Source organism: Chionomys nivalis, chromosome 2 (assembly GCF_950005125.1).
Source record: "Chionomys nivalis chromosome 2, mChiNiv1.1, whole genome shotgun sequence".
NCBI classification, from domain to species: Eukaryota; Metazoa; Chordata; class Mammalia; order Rodentia; family Cricetidae; genus Chionomys; species Chionomys nivalis.
This window is the reverse complement of record NC_080087.1, coordinates 95,161,917-95,176,195: the sequence shown is the minus strand read 5'-3', so window position 1 is coordinate 95,176,195 and position 14,279 is coordinate 95,161,917. Positions and strand designations below refer to the sequence as shown.

Here is a 14,279-nt window from a genome sequence, read left to right as displayed (position 1 = left end):
TCATGAGCCAAAAGATATCCAAGGCCACCCTGATCATGAGCTGCTGCTGGTAGATGGGGTCATAGGCTTCTGGGTGTAGACACAGAATCAAATGGTCACCCCCATCCCCCATTGAAAGCAACAGGGAAGGGAGGGCCTGGCTCGTTTGATTACATTTATTATACTGATACATTGAAAGTCTGGCTGCCTCTTCGGAGATAATTGAAAAAAGAAATTCTGTGGCAGGATGCTTTGATTCTGACTAAATCAAGTCTCCGGGCAAATTTCCTCCCGCCAGTAGAAGCACAGCTTGCCTCAAGTCATAACCTTTGTGGGAGGAAAGGAACTGGCCTTGAAGCAGGATCATGAAGCAGATGTTTTATGCCAAATCAGAGTCTGGGGATACGTAGGCTACTGCTAATAAAACTCTTCTTCTGTCTGCTCAATCATTTCAATTCCCTGCAGTGTGAAATATGAACTTGCCAACAAATGGCCAGCATGCTGTGTGTCCCAGCAGGGGGGGAAAGCACCACAGCTGTGCCAGAGACTGGAGAACTCCAGGCGCGCATGACATGTTCATTAGTCCCCTGGATGGCCAGGGCCTGATCCAGGCAGGTCTCCAGAGCCATCCACAGGGAAGCAGAAGCAGTGGTTACTACACCCAAAAGACTTAAAGACACCATTTCCACAGACAGGAGATGCGAACTCTGAGCTCTTCAATGACCTCAGGAGGTTAATCTTAAAAACAAGAAACCAAGGGCAGATCTTCATTGCAAATAGGAAGAAAAGATAAAATAAGAAAGGCTGCCCATGATTACAGTCTTCCTCTTGACTCTATTAACAGTCTACTCCCTGAGCACTAAAATATAAAATATTTTGATCCTCAAAACAGCCACGAGAGATGGAAATAGTTTAGATCCTGTGTACCAGAAGGATGAATGTGCAGGAACAGACTGGCACACTTGTCGCATGGACGACTAGTTCATTCTAGAATACTAGCCCATCCTCCTCCCAGTTTCCCAATGATAAAACAGTGAATTCATCTAAACTGAAGTAAAATTATACCAGCGGGTTTCAATGTGAGGTCCCCTGTAGTATACAGAACCCACACATTCCTAACATTCTCATGAGTCAACTCTAGAACACTCATATATACATACCCATGTATGTATCCTAATCAACTATGAGACTTTTCAAAGGTTACTCATTGCTTTCTACTGCCATATTCTTTCACGTTTTAATCATGAGCTCCCTAAATAGAAATCATTTGCATCTGTAAACATTTCCTTGCTGTAGTATTTAGCAATACATTCTCTGTGAGCAGAGCTATTTAAAAAAAAAAAAGTGTGTGGGAGGGGGAACACAACGCATAAGGAACAACAATCAAGGAGCAATGGAAAGGGCAAATTAAAGGCGAGAGAAACCTTGCAACCGCTTTATGTGATTCCCGTTCGAGAGATGTTTGAAGTGTCTCAATTTTAAAATAGCTCAGAATCAGAGAATTTATTTTAGATGATGGATTTTAGGGCTTGCTACTCGTGCAATCTAACTTGTGACCTAAATCGCACGGGTTTTCAAGAGATGAAATGAGTTTGAAATAATTTATGACTCTGAAATGAGGCCAAATAAGTCCACATGGTTCAAGCTTGTAATGATACGCTATTATCACAGCCAATGGTGGCGTCTCATTAGTTTACCCTTCCTAAATGAATGCTGTAGTCAATAAATCTGTCTCGGAACAGCAACAAACGATTGTTTGAAGGAATTAATGACAAGACGTATATTTTTATTTTAAGATTCTTTTGGCACCAATTACCCTCGAATATTATTTTTTCATAACGTTTCTTTTTCCCCATTTAACCGGACCACATACAAATTAGAAACATGAAATTATTTCTTAATTGACTTGGAGCTTGGTGGGAGGGAACCACATTGCAGGACACAGAATACCAATAATATTTTTACAATAGTTATCATTTATCTACTATTTCCATGCACTAGGCACCACGCCAGGTTTATTAAATTTAATCCTCAGCACATCTGTTTGAAGCAGGTATTATTCTTATTGGAGAAACAAGGAAACCGAGGCTTAGGGTAAGTCGCCAGCCAATGTCACACATAGCTAAGTATATGGAAGAATAGATATTCAATTCCAAGTTCTTTTGATGCCAAAACTATACAACCTCAGTTTGTAGTATAAATCATACTTTCCTTCATGATTGCCCTTCTTCACGTATTTGTCCCATAACTTCCCAGAAGCTCCGAAAAGTCTTTCTTTAAAAGGCAAGGGGACAGTGAAGCATGGGTACCGTGACTGTGTAGTCTTAAGTGTCTATAATAGGCTCTACTGGGAAAGCCCAGCAGAGTTTTGTCCACAGAGACATGCTCTGTACATATTTCCTAATCCAGTGCTTGTCATGAAAGAGCCTTTAAATATTACAAGGTCATGACTGATAAACTCCCAAATATACACAGGCATCATGCTGCGGGGAGGAGGGGGGGAAATACCCAGTAATTCAGTGTTACAGAAGAATCAGGAGAGAGGTGGCGACAAGACTCGGTATGTGGCAACAGCTCTTGCTATTGCCAAGCCTGATGACCTAAAATTAACCCCTAGTGCCCACATGGTAGAAGGAGACTCCTCCAAGTTGTCCTCTGACCTTGGCCTATGCATCTTTGTGAGTGTGCATGCGTGCACGCACACATGCGCATGCACACACACACAACTCCAGTTTAGTGAAAATAAAGTAAAACTATTCAAAAGAAGCAGAAGAAATCAGCAGTTCCTGTGCCAGCCTTGCTAATGCTGATGTCAGGGCACTCTCCTTGAGACTGGGTAGCTCTTGCCTGGTACCCATCTAGAGCCTTAGACAGGAAGAGACACAAACTAACATTGTGGCCTAAGATGTAAAAGAACAGGCAGAGCAGGATCGTCTCTTCTCCAAACCCTATCTGTGTAAATCCGTATGAGGAAGGGGTCTGTTGAGCTGACATCCACTTATGTACATACAGAGAGTTGGGGTCTTTTCGGGTGCCCTAGAAGATAAACACATAGAAGAACTACAAAGTCACTTTAAATCCAGTAAGGCTGTGACTGCCCAAAAGCTGCAGCACAAATGACCTTTTATTTTTCTGTTGTGTTTGCCTGTAATGATGGTATTTGATCAATGAATGTCTTCTCAGTGGCAATTACATTGTTTTCTGTACCATCTCCCAGTCTTTGTTTTAATTGTTTAAGTACATGGTTCCCATGTAATAATAATAAATAATAATAAAAAAGATCCATGCCCTGAGATGAGCAAGTGGACAAAAGTTTAGAGAGACTCCACCAGAAGAAAAGAACCCTTCCTGGCTCCTATCAGAAGAGAATCAAATCCCAAATATGCGCTGTGGACTCACACTTGCCTTCACACACAGTGGTCTGTATTTTCCACACTAGACACACTCACAGTGCTCTCTCCTCTGTTCACACTGCTCCACCTGGTCTTGAGAGCCTTCTCATGGATAAATCAGGCACACAACCCCCAAAACCTCTGCTGTGTTCCTGGTACCACATCCTGGAAAATTCTCTTGGCAGACAGAAATGGAAATTTTTCTGGGTTTCACCTTCAAATGCTAATTTTCGGAGAGGCCTTCCTTGACCACAAAGTGTAATGTATTTCTCACATATCAATCTTTCTGTTCTCCATTCTCCTTATTCTGCACACACACACACACACACACACACAATTTCAAATTTATTTGTTGGTCTTTTACAGCCCTTTCCTTACTTCCTATGTTCAGAAGTTCTATTAAAGCAGAACTTTTGTCCATTAGTATTTTTTCTGTAGTATTCAAAGAGTTTGAAATACAACCTAGCCAAATGTTTGTGAAATGAAGTAGAGAAGAAAAAAAAAAAGAATAAGTGAATGAAAGAAAGATCAGAGAAAAATGCTTATTTGTCCAGGGATCTATTATAAACACTTAAATCACATTCGGAGTAGAAGGAATGAATGACACATATATTGCCTATATATATATATATATGTATATATGATGTATTTATGAAATCACTGAATGAGCATGTGAAGTTCATGCAATGTAATTAGGTTCTTAACTCTGCTATAAATATAAAAGTGGCTCGTTTATCAAGAGCGGGGACTTCTCACATTCAATTAAGTCGCGCTAAAAATGCATTTACATAAAGTACCTTTTGCAAAAGCTACGGCTAACCTGGTAGTTGTTTAAGGTGTTGCCATGGAAGATGCAATTGCAGAGCATCAACTGGGCCTAAGAAGGGTTTACTGTTTCCTCAGTGGCCTTTCTTTGGAGTCGTGCTGAGCAGCAGGCTCCGGCCTGAAAATACACCGCAGAATGACACGGGCCCAGAGGACAATTTCTTCTTCAGCATCAGTATCCAAACAATGAGCACTTGGAATCCTGAGACCAACCAAGGCTTACATCATTGCATCATATACACCAGGTATGTACACCCACCTATTCAGCAGAGGAGGTCCGAGGGGGGACAAGCAGCACGAAGGGTAGAAAGTGCCATATGGCAATCTTTATAAGCTACACACACACACCATAAAAGAGTTTAATTGCAGTTATGCTATTTATAGAATAACGTTCCTATAAGAAGCCACAGATTGTCAAATAAAAGCCCAGCGCCAGCTATGGGATATCCCCGTCAAGTTGTTGGTTGGCGATATCTTAGAGATACCATGAACAATGCAGGTTACTGCTATTGACCTTGATCTCTTACCAGAACCTATAACACCCCTTTGCCTTCGACATCATACACTTAGCTACAGGACGTGGGGGAACAAAGCTGATGGTGAGCGAGAGGATCCCTCCCTGACGGATGGCTGTCATAATACTAGAAGGTACTACGGACTACTGGGGGAGAGGTCACCATCAATCTTATCCAGCTGGGAACCCTGGGAAATAAAATAACAAGCAGTAGGGTTAAGAACTGCCCCTGAATAATGCTTTGGGGGTGACCTACCACTTTCTGATTGGATTTGGGGCCCACTCTACAGGAGGAAACACATGCCTGGCTGTAAATCTGGCCAAGAGCCTATGGTTGGGAGCTCACAGGTTCCAGAGGTTCACAGCTTACCATTATTCCGCTAAATGGATGCAATTATCAATGCGCTCTCTAAACTAGTGTTTCTGTATCCATAGATTAACGCAGCTCTCAGAGCCAATCAGAGAGGTTTCTGTGTGCAGCAGGCAGAGGCATTGAACGCTAACTGAGGAGCTATGGACATCCCTATGGCTCCTTGGCCAGCCACGCTGACTAGGTAAGTTTCCACCAATGAAAAGCCCATTGTCAAGGAGCAAAATGAATGACTCCTGAGGGATAATACCTGAGACTGACCACCACCCTGTACACACACACACACACACACACATGCACACGGGCACACAAAAAGCACACACACACATGCACATACACACACACATATACACACACATACACATGCACAGAGGACACAAACAGCAACAGAGTCTCGCCTGAGCATCTTTATTTGAAGTGTGGCACACTCTGGAGAAAGAAATCAAACAGCAGCTCTGACTGGGACACACTTAGCAATGAAAAGATAAAAGTTCATCCAACGCTCTAGGACCAAACCGGAGCAAAATGACCACCCCCAAGTACTTTTCCATAACAACTTATGAGGAATTAAGTCCTTAATGAAATTGTTAAGGACCACTCAGCTGAAACCTGTGAAACAGTTTGGCTGAACTCTTTATCTACTGAATGTATTCCTCAGAGCATGTAAAATCAATGTGGATGATACCTTTATGTCCCTTTTATAGAAAGGAATATAATTTTACTATTTTAAATAACTGCTGAAAGTTATGAAAGTTGTGGCTGCTGCATCTTTGTCTCTGACGGGGGGAGGGGGTAGGTCAAGGTGATGATTTATTTTCTCCTCAATTACACGGTCCCAGGATCAATTAAGATAGGAGTCTTGAAGGGCAATGGGAGGCGCATTACAGCTCTCCACATTATGAGCAGAAGGTGAGGGCATGAGAAGTGGGAGCTGCCTATGGTACTGATGCGCAAACTAATGAAGTCACAGAACTGCTACTTCTTGTAAGCGGCTACCAGCTCCTACTGTCTACACAGCATAAACTGTATCTCCACACGTATGACGTTAGCCAAGGCCAGACAGGCCAACAGAAAATAACACACACACACACATAACTGCCACCATAGTGCTTCCATAAGCACACTGTCCCGCAAAACAAGACAGGCATCACCCTCCCCCAACCTCCACAAAACACAGACATTTCGCCAGCAACTGCAACAATGAATAATTCACATTGCCGCCCAGAGAACATAACACACATACATGGGCATAGCACACCACAGAACAACACATCCCAGGCGCCATCACAATCCTGAAACAACACACACATCACCATCATACCACACAAAGCAACATGGGCAAACTGCTGCCACCAAACAAACAGACACATCACCACCGCACATTATCATAAAACAACACACACATACCGCAAAACAACACACCCGCGCCACCATCACCAAACAATACATAAATTACCACTATCGCAGACCATAAATGACATACATCATCACTACCACAAAACACATCTACATCATTACCACCACACCACAAGATAACACACATGTGCCACCAAAATAAAACAACTCATACACATCGCCACCATATCACCGCAAAACACACACCACGAGGCTATTGTAAAACATTGTATTGACTCCCACACCCAACACAGAAATTACACATGCACACAATGCCACCACACCACTGCAACTAAATACAACACACACTGCCACAAAAACAAAACACCCATCACGGCCACCACCATCTTATTAAGGAAGAAGTTTATAATATTTTTTTTTAAACTCAATCATTGGTTATCAAGAATTTTATCTTACTTTCAAAGACACGTTCCTCCAGTTTCCTACAGATGCTTAAATCCACTCCTTTGGCTTCTAATAAGCACCGTGACTCTAAGAAACACATGGAAACTAGCCATTAAAAAATAAAATAATTTTTCAAAAGGCTCTAGGGCTATTAACAATAATCCATTTTTTTTGTAAATGAAACAACCACTCTGGCATTTGTCCTTTTGTAACGTCATAATTGCCCTGTGCCATACTTGTCTAAAAATGATAAGGACCTCTAGACATTCCCTGAAAGGGAGAAGACCAATGTTAAGTTCTTCATACTCAGATGTAGTTAGAAAGTTTCTCTGGGACGGAAAACAGAATTTCAAAGTATTTAGCAACATCAGAGCCTTGTTGGAAAGGAAAGCAATCAAACAGGAAAGAAACCCTACCTGAAAAATGCACGCCAATATCATTAATTTGTGGACCTCAGGTAAGCCTGTAAAAGTATAAGGCAAATACAAAAATACTATGTAAAGAATATCACTGCAAGTCGGGCAGTGGTGGCACGGGATTTTAATCCCAACCCTTGGGAGCCAGAGACAGGAAAATCTCTGTGAGTTTGAGAACAGCCTTGTCTACAGAGTGAGTTTCAGGGCAGCCAGACTACACACAGAGAAACCCTATCTCAAAAATTAAACAAAGAGAGATGATTACTATATATTACTGTGTGACAAACACAAACTCCAGATGGCGAGTTGATACTCTGCTTCGGAGGCACTCAGATGTCTTATACAGATCTTCTGCATGGTTCTGAACCACTCCATGGGGTTGGCAGCTCTGTTCATGGGTGAAATACACATGGTTCTGAACCACTCCATGGGGTTGGCAGCTCTGTTCATGGGTGAAATACACATGGTTCTGAACCACTCCATGGGGTTGGCAGCACTGTTCATGGGTGAAATACACACTTGCTTTGGTGAGTAGTTGTTTCGGCCCCGTCAGCATCACTGCCTGGGATTTTGTCTGGGCTAAAATACAAGCCATGAAAAACATGTTGAAAACTTCTACCTTATTCCATGAATTCTTAGGGCTGTCATTCCTGGTGTTCTTTATCCTTGTCAAAGGACCGGCATAGTTGCCAATCAACTCCACTCTCCCATGGGTTTGAATCCTGAGTGGGATCACTCGGGAGTGAGGAAACACTGCAGTTGAGGAGAGCGCGTGACTTTGTCCGGGTGAGACACGCTATGCTCTAGATCCACAGACTTTAATCCTTTCCATCCTGTAAGACTCAGTTAACAGAAGCAAGCATACTTTACAGAGTAAGGGGAAGGCTGTGTGAGTTGCTGGAACTGATAAAGCCTTTCACAGGCAGAGGACCATCATTAACGGATGTAGCCCTGGTCTGCAGTGCCCTTCGCAAACTGAAAGAGCGTCAGGAAACGTTCACAATTATCATAAGGGTCAAATATTTGGCAATTACTTCTGAAAGTGGTCACAAAATGAAAATATTCATGAAAGTGTCGAACTCAGGTAGGAGAAGTAAAAATAAGCAAGGGAAGTTTAGGAGAAATTGATCAGGGTATGTCACATGCACACATGAGAATGTCACAATAAAACTTATTATTTTATATAATTAATAGATACTATTAAAAAAAAAACACCATGGCAAGCTAACGAGAGACCCTGGAAGGATGTGCGTGCATTTATGCATCTCCTAAACACAGGCATTTTTTTTCTTCACACAAATCTCACTGAAGTTTAAACAGTTTGGGTTACGTGATACCAACCTTGGGAGACTTCCAGACTAGCCTGTTTCTGATGATGGTAGAAAGAACTATCACACCATATGTCTCTACTGCATAATTTTATCAGGGAGGTGACAAACCGTGCTTTTTAGCAATGCCTTGAACTGAAGTGGAGTGTACAGTAAAATATGGATTTCCTCGAACGAATTGCCAAAACCATTAATCTTTATCTAAGGACCCATAATAAGAGTTTGTTCTCAGTAGCAGGTGGGGGATGGAGAGAAAATGTCTTCCAGAAAGCACTTTGGCAGTCAATCTGGTTGATAATAAAGCTTGATGAAACATCTGTGATTAATATTAATTCTAATTCTCTCTTTAATGGATAATTGTGAGAAAGATAATTTATCCCATTTCATTTAAGATTACAGCTGAGTTTCTCAATTTAGGAAAAACGAATATTTCTCCAATGGTTTTCAGGTATAAGACTCCATGAGAGAAAAATAAGTGCACAAGCCCCGCCAACGGCAAAGCAATTTTCTAGTTAGTCCTTGAAAATATTTTGTACGCATTCATCTGACCACTACAGACTTGGATGTGAACCAGACAATGGCTCCCTGAGTGAGCAGGATGATATTTCTACATCTTCACCACTGTAGAAAAAAAATAAATGAACCTAGCGAACTGAATTAATGCCTTTTGAAGTGAATTAATACATTTTGGTCACATCTGATACTATAAAAATTGTGAGGAAAATGTACTTGTGAGTAAATGGCAGTGAGCTATTTCTAACGACTACTGTATTTCAAACTCGTTGATGATAGGAACTATTTCTGACATATGCAAATGTATAATTTAAAGTACCCATAAAGATTTGTCATGGAAGTGACCATTAATTTTGATAGAACCAAGAAAGTAACTAATTGCCTTTCAGATATCAATATTAAGAATATCATTTATTAAACTAGCACTTCATCTCACGTATATGCGGATACCTTCAGGCCTAGGTGGAGATCTATTGCCCCGCAAGACAAACCTAGTCCACAGTAGACCCACGCTTCTCCATCGGAAATTTCTTTTTCTAAACGTCAAATCTTTTTTAAATGAATCTATGAGATAACAGACTTCTTCTCTAGGAAACAGAGCATATTATGCAGGTTTTTAAATGACTGCTGTCCTGCCCAGTTTATGAGTGGTAAATGGTGATTAAACACACATCCCCGTTGACCTTTAATCATAACCGAATCATTGCTCCACTTAGAGACACTGCTTTTTCATCAGCTTCTAACTGACATCAGGCAGGGGAAAACAAACTGTCAAGCACAAAAGGTCACAGACAATAGGCCCTGACTTCTTGCCTGCACTTCCAACAACCTGGGCTTGTGTGACAAACGTCAGGCTGAGTCACGATCCCTTACTTTCTCCACAGGAAGAGCTAGCTCTTCCTTCCAAGGTGTGAGCCTGAAATGAACGTTTCTCACCTGCTCCCTTCCTGCTTTTTTTGTCTCCATGTTTCTGGGGTGTTGTCCTTGTTTATGTAGCGTATTGCTGTCTAAAAGGCATTCATTGTATAAAAACATATTTTAAAAATTGTACCAAAATATACTCAAAAGACAAAAAAAAAAAACAAAAAAAACAAAAACAAAAAAACCCACAGAGCTACCTGGCTCTCATTTGCATTAGCCAATCAAAGTGGGTCTCTCTCTGGATGAAACAAATGGAGACAATTTGATTGTGAGGCAGAAAGATGGCTGATAGGCAGTGTGAATGAGACAGGTCTCAGAACCTCAGTCCTCCTCAGCCTGCCTTCACTTTGTGTTACCAGACCTCCCTGGGTTATGCTAACAGTCACAAGAGAAAGTTCATCTTTTCTCAGGATCGAAGCCAGCACAGACGTGACCTTTCCACTCCTAGTGCTCATTTCAGACACATCCACATCCATTTTTTTTCCGCGTAGGAAAAGCAGCTGGGAAGGAAGTCCAAACGGATCCATCACCCCACAAAAAGGAGTGAGTCCGACGGTGTGGAAGTGAGTTCCAGGACCCTGCACTCTCACACCTTCCTTCGCCCAGGTAGATCAGTACACCTAGGGAAGAGCAGCTAGCCTCACAACCGAATCCCACCTTGCCTGTCAGCTCAGGACTTCCCTTGCCACGCATCTTACTTTCAATACTTTAACTGCTTTTATCAACGCGTATTCCTATTTACTGTGCGTTCCTGGGGACAAGGGCTGTCCACCGGCACAGCATAGGCTACACAGGTCTCAGATAGTTCACACAGCACACCAGCACAAAGCTCACCAAGCACAGATGATCCGCTTAAACAAGAGAAGAGTGACCTTCTTACAGTCCGGTAGATTTTTTTTACAGATATAATGCATCGTAAAAGACAGTCCTAAGTTGAGTTTAATCCATGGATATATAGTATTTGAATATAAATATTTCAGGAAATGGCTTCAATAAATCTTCTTAAAGGGACTTCAAGAATAAACATATCATATCTAAAGGTCAGAAATTCTGCTTTTTAATTAAACTAATAATCCAGCAAACGCTATTGATTTAGCAATTCCATTTAACATAAACATCATAAAAGCCGACACACAAAAAAATCGAAACTGTATAGCTATGGCAACAGAGCTGAAGGGAACACAGAGGCAACAGCGAAGTGAGAAAAGCCAAGTGAAGGGTATTAATATCTCTGAGAGGAGAATAATTTCTTAATAACCACCAGGGCTGTCGAAGGAATTGGCTTTTAAACATGACTTTCCCCTCACAGACAAGATCTAAGGGCATGGACTTTGGAGTCAGCCTGTATTCGCTCAGACTGGGATTCCTGCACACGTAAACAGTGTAAGGCCAGTTACTTTGTCTGTGTGAGTTTCAGTTTCCTCGTCGGAAAAAGGGAAACAATAGATGCCAAAAGACATAGATAAGAGGGCACAGCATACTCCGTGAGTAATGGGTAAGTGTTCATATGGTAGGTTTTATCGTATAACAAATGATTTCAATGTGCTTATATGCTAATCCCCTCCTCTCCCCTCCAAAACAAAACAAAACAAAAACCCTGGCTTCCTCCCCAGCATCATGTTTCTCTTAGATACCTGTTTTTCTTTTCATTTCTTTTCTTTCCTTTGAAACAGGGTCTCTCTATGCAGTCCTTGCTGACCTGGAACTCACTGGGCAGTGTAGGCTGGCTTCATCATCATAGAGATCCTGCTGCTTCTGCCTTCCAAGCGCTGGCATTAGAGGTGTGTGCCACCATGCCCAGTATTTCATTCTGGGTTCTTGCTGTTCTAAAGTCTTTGTCAGAAGTTGGGGGAAGCTTGTTCAATTTGGGCTGGGATGTCTTTCAAACTCTAGGTAAGCATATTTGTGAGCCAGGGCCAAGATCATTTCTATGTGATAACTCCCAAACTTCAGGCTAAAGGATTTCAAGTATAACAAATCTCCAATATGGTCTGAATTATAAAACCCATTTATCTGTCTATCTATCTATCTATCTATCTATCTATCTATCTATCTATCTATCTATCTATCTATCTATCTATTCACACACATACATATATATGTAATGTTTCTACATTTGTAAAATAAGGAATACTTTAAGACTTCTAAGTTTATGGAGAAGCAGAGGATTAAAAGGGAGTGTGTGTGTGTTGCACATGACTGTGTAGGTGTCCTTGCCTATGTTCGTGCATGCAGAGGTGAACGGAGGATGTTGGCTGTCATCTTCTAACGCTCTCCATCTCATTTCTTTGAGGCAGGGTCTTTTACTGAACAGGAATGTCACCACCTTGGCGGGACTGCTCGACTGCTGATCACTGGGGATCGGCCCATCTTCAAGGCTGGAACTACAGACACTTAAAGCCATGCTCGTGTTTTTCAGGGGTGCTGGGAATTTGCACACAGGTCCTTTTCCTTCTACATAAACACTTAGCCATCTCCACAGCCCCCATAAACTGTGGATCTTAAATAGTAAGAGCGATGGTTGTGTTACAGATGACAGGGTAATAATAAACACAACAATGCTAAGGTCCCATGATCCTCGGAGATCAGGTAAGCAATTTCTGGCGGGTCATATTAAGAGCTGCAATGCTGAGACAACTGGTCACAAAGCTTTACAATATATCTACCAATGTCCAAACTGTACTATTGATTCTGTTAATGAATTGAACCTCTGGAAAATGACTGAAGGCACAGAAGAGACACACACTTTCAATAGACTTGAACATCATTAAATGCCTTTGTTGTAGCAAATGACACACCTTAATATACCACCATATTCTGATCCCACAAATCATTCCACAACGATCTGACGTACAATATCTGTCACATAGACCTGCTGTGACTCTCAGTAATAAAGCGAGAGTAAATATCCCCAAAGATTTTATTCTAGCTGTTTTTAGAACAGGCACTGCCCTCTGGAGTACAAGGGATCTGTCAGTGTCTAAACTCTGCCTTACTTTGACTTCTTTAGAAACCCTTGTTATGAGGCTGTGGGTACAGCTCTGGGATAACATACATGCTTAGCAACTGGAAGGCCCTGGGTTCAGTCACGATCAGCAAACCATCTATTTTTATACATTATGAAATGCACCAGAAAAACTTCGACCTGGAGGCATGCTGCAAGAACTTAACATTTACTACTCCCTCTCTCTCTCTCTGAGCATCAGCCTTTCTACTTAACACTGGGGACAATGACATCACCTACCTCACAGATGAGTATTCAATGGCTGGGAAAGAACCCAGTGCTCGAAACGAGTATACATAGTACATGCAATAAATGCTAGATCACTATAATTACAACGAGAGGAATGATCACTCATCAGAGCACAGTAGACCTTTAGCGAAAGGATGAACTATACTAATCCAATTTAGTGCAGCAGCCACCACAGGGGCTCAGATGCCACTGAACCGACCGTTCCCCAGCAAGACCTTGACACATTCTCTCACAAGCTACATGTTTGGGCTCTCCGACTTCAGCTCCTGCAGGTCTATTTCTTAAAATTCCACCTGAAAACAGAGCAAGACTTTCTAAACTGAAGGGTTGGGACCCAGTGAAACCGTCCAACCCACCCATTCGACTCCAGTAAGAATTGGTAGCATTTGCCCTCAGTGGAAAATTAACGTTTAAAAATTTCTAAGAGAATTGGGAAAGGCAAATCTGGATTAGAGCCCTGGTTCTTCAGGTAATAGAAAGCTGGGGGAGTTCAAGCAACACACCTTCTTTATTTTAAATCATCTAGAGCATGTTATTTGTTTTTAAAGGATTTGCATGCTAAGGGGATGCTAACTGCAGACTGAAACTCAGCTTACAGTGATGGCGATAAAGCTGGTCAGAAATATTGTACATCTGTGGAAATAATAATGTAAAATGAAAAGATATTATCATTGCAATTTCTAACAATAATAGACAGGCTGGCTGTTCTCCAATTCACGATATTTTACTTTTGGGGCTCAGAAGGAATTAATATTTTGCAAAGATTTTAAAATTTTCAACTAAGCCTGGATATTGCATTTTTATTAAGATTTTGTTCCTAATGTGGATTTTATACAATCTGCATAAAAATATTTAATGGAAAAACAGCCTGTTGCCAAAGTCCACATATTTCCCCTATTAAACAGAGGTGAGCCACAGCCCCAGGAACCATATTTCAAGCCCACAGGATACTCATGAACTAAAATAAT

At 41.5% G+C, this 14,279-nt stretch overlaps 1 protein-coding gene across 2 annotated transcripts in view; it reads right to left on the bottom strand.

Annotated features, from left to right (window-relative positions):
• Efna5 (ephrin A5) overlaps positions 1 to 14,279 on the bottom strand; it is a 280,036-nt gene that overhangs the window by 22,405 nt on the left and 243,352 nt on the right. The gene's annotated exons all lie outside the window — the stretch shown is intronic.